At 48.4% G+C, this 13,042-nt stretch overlaps 1 protein-coding gene across 2 annotated transcripts in view; it reads right to left on the bottom strand.

The window, feature by feature from the left end:
- Positions 1–12,457, bottom strand: part of TMEM51 (transmembrane protein 51) — a 55,125-nt gene extending 42,668 nt beyond the window's left edge. For both annotated transcript variants that reach the window (XM_035019739.1, XM_035019740.1), the window contains exon 1: positions 12,140–12,457. The gene's annotated coding sequence lies outside the window, so the exon portion shown is untranslated. The remainder of the gene's footprint in view (positions 1–12,139) is intronic.
- Positions 12,458–13,042: the final 585 nt, after the last annotated feature.

The following is a 13,042-nucleotide window of genomic DNA, read 5'->3' on the forward strand; positions in this document are numbered from 1 at the left end:
TGGAAGAATCTCAAAGCGGGATGCTGAGTAGAAGCAGCCAGACTCCAAAGGGCTTCATAATGTCTGATTCTATTTGTATGACGTCCTGGCAAAGGGAAAACTCTGAGGACGGCCAACACCAGTGGTTGCTGAGGACCAGGGGGAGGGAAGGGGCTGGCAACAAAGGGGCAGCACGAGGGAATTTTGGGGGGCTAATGAAACTTTTCTATCTCCTGATTGTGGTGGCGGTTACACAACGGTATGCGTTTATCAAAACCACAGAACTACACATGAGAAAGGGTGAATTTTACTGTTTGTAAATTTAGAAGGATGTATGTGACATAATGACATAAATGACAGAGTGCTGGGAGGGTGGTGTCTTAGCTCAGGCTGCCGAAACAACCATCACAGACCGGGCAGCTTAATCAACAGACATTGACTCCGCCCAGTTCCAGAGGCTGGAAGTCCAAGGTCAGGGTGCCGGTAGATCTGGTGTCCAGGGAGGGCCTGCCTCCTGGCTTGTAGATGGTGGCCTTCTGGCTGGGTTCTCCTGGGGCCTCTCCTGGGCCCCTCCAGGGTGATCTCTCTCTCCTCCTCTGCTCTTAAGGGAACGAATCCCATCAGGATAGACTCACTCTCAGGACCTCATCTAAACCTAATTACTGCCCAAGGCCCTGCCTTCTAATCCCATCACATTGGGAGTAGGGCTTCAACATACGAATTTGGGGGAGACAGAAACAGCCTAGAACAGGTGGTTTTCACAGGTGCAGGCGAGTGTGCTACTGTATTTTCACCATGCTCCCCTTCTCAGCTTTTTAAGTCTGGGAAGGGAGAACCAGATGCTCAAAGTTAAAATCATAAAAGAACCACCTGGACTAGGGGCTGATCTAACGCAAGCCCTCAACAGCTCACAAGCACCTTAACTAGCAGTCATCCTTGGGGGAATCCACTACAACCCTAGGAGATTTTAAAAAAACAACAACAACATTTTTCTCTTATTATAAAAACAATGCTTCTTAATTAAGCAAACATTAATGAATCTAGATTAGCAGAAAGGAAATGAAAATCACCGATTACCCCACCATCCCTAACTACTGATAATACCTATGATGGTGTTCAGGCTTTCTTGTGTGTTTTGTAAACAAACATACTTTTTCTTTTTTCTTTTTCCTTTTTTTACAAAAATGAGATCTTACTGCAACGTGGCTTGGTGCCCTAACTTTTAAAATGTTGATCCATAACAATTTTGCACAGCACCAGTATTCCTCTAAACCATAACTTTTAGTGGCTGAGGAATATTCCAGTACGTGGAAGACTCATAATTTACATAACTAACCAATCCCCTACTCCAGATACATCGTTGGTTTCTAATTTTATTGCTATTAAAAAAAAATAACAGTATTGAAACTAACTCCTTACACAATTGTGTTTCCTCTAGATAAATTCTTGGTATTGAAACTGCTGTGTTTTTTTTTTAAAGCTTTGACATGCATTTCGGACTGTCCTCGGCCCCACCATGAGCTTGTGAAGGATCAGCCTTCTTTTTTTAACTTAAAAGTTTGAAACGTTCAAAACATTAAAGATTTCATATGTGAAAGATGGTATTGTTTTAAGTGGCATTTTCTTTAATATGATGGGGGGTGAATGTTGGGGTTTTTTCCCACATGCTTATTGCCTAAGGGCATTTCTTCTTCTTCTCCTCCTTCTCTGCCCCCTCCTCCTCCTCCTCCTTCTTCTTTCTTGAACTCTGACCTGCTGTGCTTTCTGATGGGATGCAAGACAACTATCCCACAGCGCATATGAAAATGTCTTGCCATAAAAGTTTAGAACTCATCCAATCATGAGAGGAGAAGCAAAGCAATTAAGACATTGGCTCCATCTCTTCAAAAATGTCAATGCCGTGGAAGACCAAAGAAAGTTTGGGGACTATCTTGGATTAAAGGAGACTAAAATCAATGGGTGGCCCAGGGGAGTAAGGAGGGCACTTGTTGTAATGAGCACTGGGTGTTGAATGGAAGTGCTCAACCACTATATTGTACACCTGAAACTACTATTACACTCTAGGTTAACTACCTGAAATTTAAATAAAAACTTAAGAAAAATAAAATCAATGGGTGATCCCAATGTGGACCCTGATATTGTGGGGACTCTTGAATAGGGACAATAAATTAGATAATATTGGTATATCATTGTTACATTTCTTGGTTGTTTCTTTTTCTTTTCTCCCCACGTGCTTGTTGACCAACAGCATCTCTTCTTAGTTCCAACTCCTTTTTGTTTTTGTTTTGTTTTTTGTTTATTCCATTTCTTGAGGGCATTTGACTTTTCCTTACTAACTGGAAAAGCTCGGTATGTATTCGGAAAACAGCCCCTTGTCTGCCATGTGTTGCAAATGTTGCCCTAGTTTATCATTTGCTGTATTGAAGTTTTTTAATTTTAGGAGCCTAATCTATCAATCATTTTCAGTTATTTCTTTTATAATGTTACCTTTTACTATCACCCTATAAAAGCCCCCTCCAAAAAGGGGCTGTAGTAATTCTACAGTGGAGAAGTCTTGCAGACACCACTTTTAACCAAATGATCAAGATCAGCATCATTGGTGAGTCATGTTGCTATATATCGTGTAAATCCTGATGTGATGCAATGATAAGGATACTTCACCTCTGTTGCATTCTTTCCCCGAACCCCAAATCCCAGTCTAATCATGAGATGACATTAACCCAAAGTAAGGGGCGTTCTAGAGAATACTGACAAGTACTCTTCAAAGCTTTCAAGGTCACAAAATTCAAGGAAACGTTAAGACACTGGGATAGACCGGGAGAGACGAAGAAGACAGGACAACTGAATGCCCTGTGGCGTCTTGGAATGGATCACAGGGCGGAAACAACAACAAAATAACCTGGTGACATCCAAATAAAGTCTGCCATTTTGTGAGTAATAACATGAATTTCTCAGCTTTGTTGCAAACGCCACGTTAGGTAAGATGCTAACATCAGGGGAAGCTGAGTGAAGGATATAGGAAAGCTATTATTTCTGCAACTTTTCTATAAATCTAAAATTATTCCAAGATAAATAGAGTTTGGGTGTGTTTGTTTTTTTAAGAGTTTTGTCTAGGACAGAGAATGGTCTAGGCAGAAAAGCAGAAGGAATAGAAAGAGAAACACCATCACGGTTCATGGCTATGGGTGGGGGTGTAGGAGGGAGGCGGAGGTGGGAAGTGGTTCTGGTTCCTTACAACTCATCCATTGGTTGGGGGGAGAGGGCGGGGCAGCAGCAAAGGGTCTGGAAAGGTAAACTGAGTCTGTACTCTAAAGAGTCCAGTATTTAGGAGAGTCCAGTCTTTAGAACTTTGAAAGCTAAGGGTTTTAGCTTAGCCTTGATCCTTAGCAGGCAGTTGAGGGAGTGGTAAAGATTTTAGTTCTGTGAGTATATGATTGTTGGTTACTTCACTTATTTGTGTCCTAATTTATTGATTCCTCGCTCTGCCCCAATAAGGTGTCAGCTCTACGAGAGCAAGGACCATGTCTCTCTTATGGACCATGTCCCCCCAAAACCCAGAATACCTGGCCTGTAGAAAGAAAACTCAATAAATACCAGTTGAATGAATGAGTCTCACTTCCAAAATGACTCTTAAGAAGAAATTGTATAAAAGGTTTTTCCCATCCCACCCTTCACATCTAGTATCAGCCCATGTCAATTAACCTCTTCTGCTGCCAACCTTCTGCCCCCCTTCAGATTTCAGCATAGATTCAGTTTTCTGAAAGCCTGCCCTTGACACTCCAGGTCTGAAAGAAATTTCCTCTTCCCGCTCCTGGGCTTCGTCATCCCTGTCAACTGAACTGCAATGGTGCCTTTATATCCAGCCAGCCCTCTAGTTCTCCACTGGCACACAGAACATCCCAGTACATTTCTTAAAAGCCACGGCTTGTGGTGAGCCAAAGATAATGCCTCCCACCACCACAGTAGAATCTGCACCTGTCACTGGTTGAACACAATGACCCAAGGGCAACTCCGCTATGTAATTGCTACCGTCCAAACTGCAGCTAATGAAGACGTAATATTTAGGGTCCCAAAGTGTGTTTGTTTTTTAATCATATCTTCCTCTACCAAATATCAACAAACCATGCCTATAACGCTAACCAGCATGGGCATACCTCGGAGATATTGTGGGTTCAGTTCCAGAGCACTGGAATAAAGTGAATATTGCAATAAAACGAGTCAAATGACTTTTTTGGTTTCCCAGTGCATTCGAAGTTATGTTCACACTAGGTCATAGTCTATTAAATGTGCAACAGCATTACGGCTGAAAAAAACAATGTACATGCCTTAATTGCGAAATACGTAATTGCTAAAAAATGCTAACCATCGTCTGAGCTTTCGGCAAGTCGTGATCGGTGATCACAGATCACCACACAAAATATAATAATAATGAAGAAGTTTGAAATATTGTGAGAATTACCAAAATGTGACACAGAGATAGGAAGTGAGCCAATACTGTTGGAAAAATAGCACCAAGAGACTTGCTGGACACAGGGTTGACACAAACCTTCAATTTGTAATATACACAGTCTCTACAAAGCGCAATGAAATGAGGTATCCCTGTAGACGCCCAGCCAGTAGGTGTGCAGAAAATGTAGAACAAGGGTAAGGTAAGTAAATTCTCTTTCCCAGAGCAGATGTGGAGAGGAAAAAATGGCAAAGACATAAAATTCACCAAGAATTAGAGCCACCTGGTTCTATATCCTGAATCAAAGAAATAGCAGAACCTTCTGGAGACATCCAGAACTGTCCATCATATGAGGCCACAATATTAAAAAAAAAAAAAAAAAAAAAGGAACTCACCTACCATGGTGAGTTCCCATCCTGGATCTGCCACGATTTGCTGGGTGACCTTGGTCCCATGACCTCTAGGATGCTTCCATTAGTGAAGCTCTGGTGACATTAAGAAAAGAAGAAATGCCGAAATGGACTTACCAATCCTGTAATGAGTTTTAGATGCTGACACTGAACAAATTAATGTTTTGTGCACCATGGCAATATAAACTGGGCCATGAGCATGACAGTTATGGGCTTTATGATAAACATGAATTCCTGGTGTACATGAACGTGTAACCTGTGGGCAACTCAGGCTGCATGGTGAACGTGTTTCAGGCCAACAGCTCCGTCTGATACTGACTTTGGCACATCATTTGGAGAGGTGTCAGAGGTCTACACTTAGAGACCCTTGAGGGTGTGGCTGGAGACCCCACCTGCCCCGTACAGACCCTCTGTTTTCTGGCCTCTGTTTCTTCTTCTAAGAATTGAGGTGGATAGATAAGCCACTGGTTTCCAACCTGCTGTTTAGTATTGTTTTTAAAGCCACAGAACTTTTTTTTTTTTTTAAAGATTTTATTTATTTATTTGACAGAGAGAGACACAGCGAGAGAGGGAATACAAGCAGGGGGAGTGGGAGAGGGAGAAGCAGGCTTCCAGCAGAGCAGGGAGCCCGATGCGGGACTCGATCCCAGGACCCTGGGATCATGACCTGAGTCGAAGGCAGACGCTTAACGACTGAGCCACCCAGGTGCCCCAAGCCACAGAACTTTCTTAAAGGAATCTTTCACACCCCTGACATCTGGAACATTTGTAAACAGAGCTTCCTTCCAGCTGGCCCTGCCTCCCACTACTCAGCTCTGTCCCCTCAAACCCCTGAATGCCTCTGGGACCCGTCCAAAGAATTCCAACTTTCCCAGAATCACAGTATAAAAAACAGCGGACTGTTTACACCATACACAAAAATTAACTCACAATGGATTGAAGACTTAAATGTAGGACTTGAATCCACAAAACTCCTAGGAGAAAACAGAAGCAGTAAGCTCCCTGACACTGGTCTTAGCGATGTTTTTTTGGATCTGACTCCAAAGGCAAGGAAAACAAAAGCAAAAATAAACAATTGGGACTACGTCAAACTAAAAAGCTTCTGCACAGCAAAATAAGCCATCAACAAAATGAAAAGAAAACCTACAGAATGGGAGAAGACATTTGCAAATCATATATCTGATAAGGGGTTAATATGCAAAATATATAAAGAACTCACACAGCTCAATAACAAAAGAAACCCACAAAGAATCTGATTAAAAAATAAGCAGATGATCTGAATAGACATTTTTCCAAAGAAGACATCCAGATGGCCACGGACACATGAAAAGATGCTCAACATCACTCATCATCATGAAATGCAAATCAGAACCACAATGAGATAGTACCTCACACTTGTCAGGATGGCTATAAAAAGATAAGAAATAACATGCATTGGCAAGGATGTAGAAGAAAGGGAACCCTTGTGCATGGTTGGTGGGATTGTAAATTGGTGCAGCCACTGTGGAAAAAAGTGTGGAAGTTCCTCAAAACACTGAAAATAGAACTACCCTATGATCCAGCAATCTCACTACTGGGTATTGATACAAAGAAAACAAAAACACTAATTTGAAAACATACATGCACCCTTATGTTCATTGCAGTGTTATTTACAACAGCCAAGACATGGAAACAACCTAAGTATACTTCAATGGATGAGTGAATAGAGAAGATGCGATATAAATATTTATATATATAAATAAATACTACCTAGCCATAAGAAAGAATGAAATCTTACCATTTGCAGCAACATGCATAGACCTAGAGGATATTATGCAAAGTGAAATAAATCAGACAGAGAAAGACAAATACCACCTGATTTCACAAATATGTGGAATCTAAAAAACAAAACAAACTAAAAAAAACCGTAGACTCATGAATACAGAGACCAGATTGGTGGCTGCTAGAGGGGAGAGGGCTTGGTGGGGGCAAAATGGGTGAAGGGGATGAAGAAGTACAAACTTCCAGTTATAAAACAAAGAAGTCATGGGGATGTAATGTACAGCATGAGGGATATAGTCAATAACATTGTAATAACTTTGTCAGGTGATAGATGGTAACTAGACTTACTGTGTTGATCATTTTGCAGTGGATACAAATGTCAAAATCACTATGTTGTCTACCTGAAACTCATATAATATTGTATGTTAACTGTACCTCAATTTAAAAAGAAACCCAATGGACCGGAGCAAGGGCTGCCCAAGGTTCTTACCACGCAGATGGAAATACAGTTATCTGGTGACTCAGTGAATACCCATATACAGATAATTGAGATGAAAGTTTTACTAAAGAATGCTTCTCACGACAGGAGATGCATTTTGTTTTCAAGTCTGCTTTCTTCTATTTCACTTTTTAAAAGCCAGTGGAAAACTACTTAACTGATTTTAAAACCCACAAAGTTGCTGCCCACAGTCTATAGGCATTGGCCTAAGGGACCCTCCGAGATCACTTCTAGCACAGACAATTTACATGGCATTAATGAAGCTGTGATCTTAGAGTCTGAGAGGTGACACCAGGTGACCCTGTCCCAAAGGTGAAGTTACCAACCTGGATCACCTGAGTAAGCAACAAATTCTGGCTTGCCATCGAAACAGTCATCTTGCTGTGCAAGATGCAGGGCTCGGAGACAAGCAAGCGGAATACAGTCCTGATTTTCCTAGGGACCCACACTTGCCACCCCAGTGCCTAATCCTGGGGAGATTCAGGGCAAGGGGTGGTAACAGGGTGGTGGGAGCACTTGGCTGGGTTAAAAACCAACACAGAGGAAACGAAGACTTCTCTTTCCCTCCTATAATCTTTGGATCACACCCATCCCACCGAGATGGCTAACCTCCTCCATTTCTTTTTTTTTTTTTTTAAGATTTTATTTATTTATTTGAGAGAGAGAGAATGAGAGAGAGAGAACACATGAGAGGGGATAACGTCAGAGGACGAAGCAGACTCCCTGCCGAGCAGGGAGCCCGATGCGGGACTTGATCCCAGGACTCCAGGATCATGACCTGAGCCGAAGGCAGTCGCTTAACCAACTGAGCCACCCAGGCGCCCCTAACCTCCTCCATTTCTAAGATGCTCACTGAGAATCGGATCTTTGCTTCAGATTTTTGTAAACATAGCCCTTTCCCAAACACCATGGTGGTGCGAGACATGGCCCCCTGAAGTCCCACACGGTGAATAATTTGCATAGTGTGCTAGGATTTTTGGTGGCTGGAGTATTCTGACATACCACAAAAAGCTGGCTTCCTGAGAACCTTCCAGCCATCAGAGGGTAGAAGTGTGTGAGATTGACAGGTTAGAACTGCCGTGCTGTCACACGGGGAAAATACATGTTATGACAATGAACCCGGATATTAGATAGCAGAGCAAGCAAGCAAACAAAAAAACCCATCCAGGTTTTCTACAGTGAGCATGTACTTCCTTGGTGATCTGGGGGAGAAAACAACTTTAAATGCCGATCCATTCAGAGGTACATTATAAAGAGCAGCAAATAAGGTCGGTTAATCACTAGCTTACTCCCTGGCGTTAATATCAGTTTGAACAGATAGGACCTGAAAATGTCAAGATACATACTCCTTGATGTGCACCCCTCGTCTTCCGGGTCCCTCAGCATGTACTCCTCCTGGATAGGTCACTGTGGACGTCTCCAAAGCACCTGCCCGTGTGGAGCGTAGAGAGACAGAGGCTTCGGGGGAGGGGGGGTAGGCTCCTCTGGTTTTATTGTGTTGGTTTATTTTCAAGAACCATCCCTGAAATCAGGAAATGGGGTCTAGTCCTAGCCCTGAACTCAGGTGAGTGCCTTCCCTTCCCTGGGCCTCAGTTTCCCCATTTGTAAAATAAGCAGATTAGACGTTCTGACGGCTAAGGTCCCCTCTGGCTCCAAAATTCTAAGAGCTAAAGGGACCAGCATTCAGGTTTAAGGGCTGCTAGGTCTGATAAATCTAGGGCAAGAGAGAATAAGAGACTGTTGGCAGCTTAGCGCAAGTAAACAACACTGGATAGAAGGCAGGGCCAACCAGCCTCAGGAGATAAGGGTTGGGGCCAAGGGGAGGGAGGAGTCAAGAGTCTGAGGCCACAGCTAGTCGGGGAGAGCTCAGCAGAGAGTCTCACAGGGCTGCCTCTGGCCAGCGTGTTGGGGCAGTCTGGCCTGAAGCAGGGAAGACCTGTTTCTTTGGGGGGCCAGAGCTCCCAGGAGGGCCAGCCAGTGCACCAAGGGCTCAATCCAAGGCGAGGAGAACAAAAATGTTGCCAGGCCAAGCTGGGCCACCTGTCCAGGCTGGGGAGGAACAAGACTCTATGAAGTGGCCAGCAAGACAGAGGTCCTGAGAAACCACCAAACCTGTACTAAACTGGGGTCTAAAACAAGTCTCTGACCTGAACGTGGCCAGTCTCCTGGGAGAATGAACAGTGGTCAGGGGGTGAGTGGCAGTCCCAGTTCTGCTGCTGACTTGCTATGTGCGCTTTTCCTCTCTGAGTTTTATTTGTCAAATGAGAGTGGTCCCCTCCACCCAAGACATTCTGGGGTCCTCCTGGTGAAAGACAGAGTGTGGTCCCCTTCCAAGCAAAGGGAGACTTCCATCACAGAGGACACTCTTAGAGCTATCAATTGCAAGAATGACCCGTCCAAGCTTCAGAACAAACTGAAAGCAAAAGCCAAGAGCCAGAAGCAGACCCCTCACCACATCCCCAACAGAAGACATCTGAGCTTCTGGAACTTTCTCAGCACTTAGGGAGAAAACTCTGCTCAGTCCCTTGAATTCCACCTCAATTTGGAATGGGGAGAAGAGAAGCCCAGAGCCAAAGCCCCTCTTCTAGCCTGAGGGTCCTGAGAGGTTTACTGCCAGCCGCATGGAGGGAGAGAACATTTACCAGAACCGTGACCCAGGAAAACAGGAGCCCTAAAAGACGCAGGTTGCCCAGGAGATGGGCTCCTGGCTCTGCCTGCAGCTTTGCCATTCCTCACATAGAAACTCCTAGGTTTTGTGCCTTCTGGAGTCTAGGAGCAGGAAGGCCACAGCTAGAGGGGCTTGGGCCCTGCCAAGGTCCCCAGCACTCGCCCGCGCTCTCTGGTGGAAGACAGGCTGGCAGTTTGGGCCTCACACCAAATCCACAAACTTCACCCTTGAGCAGTGGTCACGTGTGAAGACCACATGTTAATCTCTGCCTCCTGTGCGGGGCTCCACTCTAGCCCCCCGTTTCATCCCCACTGCCCCCAGCCTGCAGACCAGCCTCCTCTCTCCCAGCAGTCCTCCCCAAACTCTCATCCGACTTCCACACAGAATTATCTTCCTCACATAGACCAAACAGGGTCAGATGACTCCCCTGCTTAAAGATCTTGAATGCGATTTGTTTCTTTGTCTTTCTTGTTCAGTGATCCATCCTGAGCACCTAGAACAGTGCCTGGCCCATGGAAGGCACTCAGTCAACATCTGTTGAATGGTTCCCAGACGTCCACATGATAAAATCCCACGTGCAATGATTGGCCCCCATCCCAGACCCTCCAATTCCTTTTACTTTCCCCACCTTCCCACAAACCCATCTGCCATTGCCTGAGCACACTCCCCTAGGCCCACCCCACCCCGTGTACCTTTGTACCTCAGTGCCTTTGCTTGCGCTGTTTCATCTGCCCAGACACCCTTCCTTCCCCCTCCGCAAGGGACTCCAATACACTGTTGCACAGTCCAACATCCTTTTCTTAGCAGGGCGTCCCAGCACACCTCAGCCTGAGTTATTTTCTCTCTCCTGTTCTCCCTTAAGCCCTGTAAAGGAACTTCCTGCTAGGCATGAAGGTCCCACCTAGGAGGTTATCACTCCCATCGTACAGATGAGGAAACCCGAGGGCCAGTGAGGCGGGTCACACAGCCAGGCAGTGCTGGGGCCTGACTGTAATATCACCTCTGAGCGACTCTTGTCATTTACTACTCACTAGGCTGGGAGCTCTTGAGGTCCCTAGGCTCTGCATCTCTGGGGCAGGCCTGGCCCTGCTTCATGCCCAGGAGGCCCTAATCATCCAACCACTGGACAGAACACTGTGAGGAACAGATGCGCCACCAGCCTCCTCCCCTTCCTCTCTTCTGCCTTTTGTCCCAGTCTGGGCAGTACCTCTGGCAAGCTGCGGAGGGAAGCATTTGGAGGGAAAGGGGCTCCTTCCCAATTCCGTTCGTTCCTATCAACTTCGGTCAAGATCCTTGTGTGACGAGTCTCCCAAGTGTGAAAGCCGCTCACAGGTCCCAGAGCCGACCCTCCACTAGAGAAGCCATACTCCAAGAGCACCACGTCCAACGAGAGCCAAAAGCCAGCTCTAGAGGGTAACCCCTCTCCGGCAGCTCTCCTGGGCTGGCTCCGGCCCCGCCCACCTAGGCCCCGCCCGCGCCGCTCCAGCGGCGCCGGGAACCCGGGCGCCTGGACCACCCGCACTGCTAGGAGGGATCTGGCCCCGGCCACACAAGCTCATCCGACAGTGCACAGGTGCCCCATGGCTGCTACCGGCCAGGGAGGGCCCAGGCAGGGCTGGGGAACCGTAAGGACATCCAGGTTTCCTGTTTCCCCCACCCCTTGGTTAGGAAAGCTTACTTGCTAGAAGTGACCATCCCTTTCAATTAGACTTGGCAGTCCCAGGCCACACGCCTCCCATCGGGAAGCAGACAAGAGATCTGATTTGGATTTTAAGTACTTGCTATGTGCTAGGCACGAGTGCCCCACCTCATCCCAGGAGGTTATCATACCCATTTCACAGTGAAGAAACTGAGTTTCACCCCACTTCGCTCACGCCCGATTTCTCACCTTTTTTTTTTTTGCCTCTGGTACGTTAAAACACACACACGAATCTAAATTCCCCAAAAGCCTCGGTTTCCAGAAAAGAGTTAGGGATGGGGGAAGGGGGATCAATTGGGCAGCGCCAGGGTGGTTTCCGGGGACTTACTGGGAAGTTCTGCTCTAAGCATGGGTGGAAGGTGCCTCTTGGTCGAGGCCGAGAGCTCGAAACCCACCTGGCGGATGGCGCCTGTCCTCGCCAACAGGGGGCCCCGGAGGCTGGCTGCCTTCCCCGGGCCGAGGTCAGCGCGGTGCCGTGGAGGCGGGGTGTCCCGCACCGGCGGGGCGCGGCTCCAGTGGGTGCGGGTTCGGAGTCCTCCCGGCCGCAGACCCGGGACAGGAAACTCCCGGACGGACGGACAAACAGACCCCGCCAGCCCTCGACTCCCTCCCCGGCCCCGCCAACAGTCACTCCGCGGGGCGCCGCGGGGCGGAAGGCGCGGCGGCGCAGACTCACCCGGGCGGCTGCGGGTCCAGCACGGTCACGGTCGGGCGGCCGGGGACCGGGGGCTCCCCGACCCGGTCCCCCCCGGGCTGCCTCCTTCGGAGCGCTATGATCCCGGGGCCGGAGGTTCGGCGGCGTGGGGGGGTCTCGGTCGAGGGAGGCGGTGGCGTAGAGGGCGCACAGCCCGCTCCGCAAGCGGGATGGGGACGCAGGAAGCTCGGCCTCGGAGCGCCGGCGGGCAGGAGGGAGGGACGGCGAGAGACAGAGGGCGGCGCCGGCCCGGAGCGGCCTCCAGCCCCGAGAGGCGCCGCCCACCAGCCGACCCTCCCTCCCGGCCCTCCGCGCCACCCTCAGGACTGGGGCGCGGACCCGAGCTGCGGAGGGAAAGCACCCACTCCCTCGCGTCGGATTGCGGGGGGGCTGCCAGCGGGTGGGGGGACGCTGGGCCAAGTCCTCCCCCGCCCCCGCCCTCCGAGTTGGCTAAACAGGGATGTGGGAAGGGAACAGAGCCCAGACATCCCTACCCCCGGGCCGCGGAGGTGGAAGTGGGGGTGGAACGGGGGACGGTGACTCGGGACCGGAGTCCAGGTTATTTAAATGTTAAGTAGAGCTGGGAGACCCCCCCACCCCACCCCACCGCATACCCCAATCCCCACTCAGGCGCGAGTAAGCAGGTACAGCACTGCGGACCCACCTGCCGCGCCTTTACCTGGCCCCGCGCTCACCTGGCCGCCCGGTGCGCCGGCCTCTTCCCCCCCCCCCCCCCTCCCGGGGGGGCCCCCGAGGCCCCCCCCCTCACCCCTGGGCGTGTTCGGGGCGCTGGGACCCGTCTGCACCGCCCAGGGTTGGTGGTTTGCGAGGTGACTGATGGGTGGAGGTAGGAAAGGAGGAAGCAGGTTTTTAAAAAGCGAGTCT

Source organism: Mirounga leonina, unplaced genomic scaffold (assembly GCF_011800145.1).
Source record: "Mirounga leonina isolate KUSES-001 unplaced genomic scaffold, KU_Mleo_1.0 Mir_173, whole genome shotgun sequence".
NCBI lineage: Eukaryota > Metazoa > Chordata > Mammalia > Carnivora > Phocidae > Mirounga > Mirounga leonina.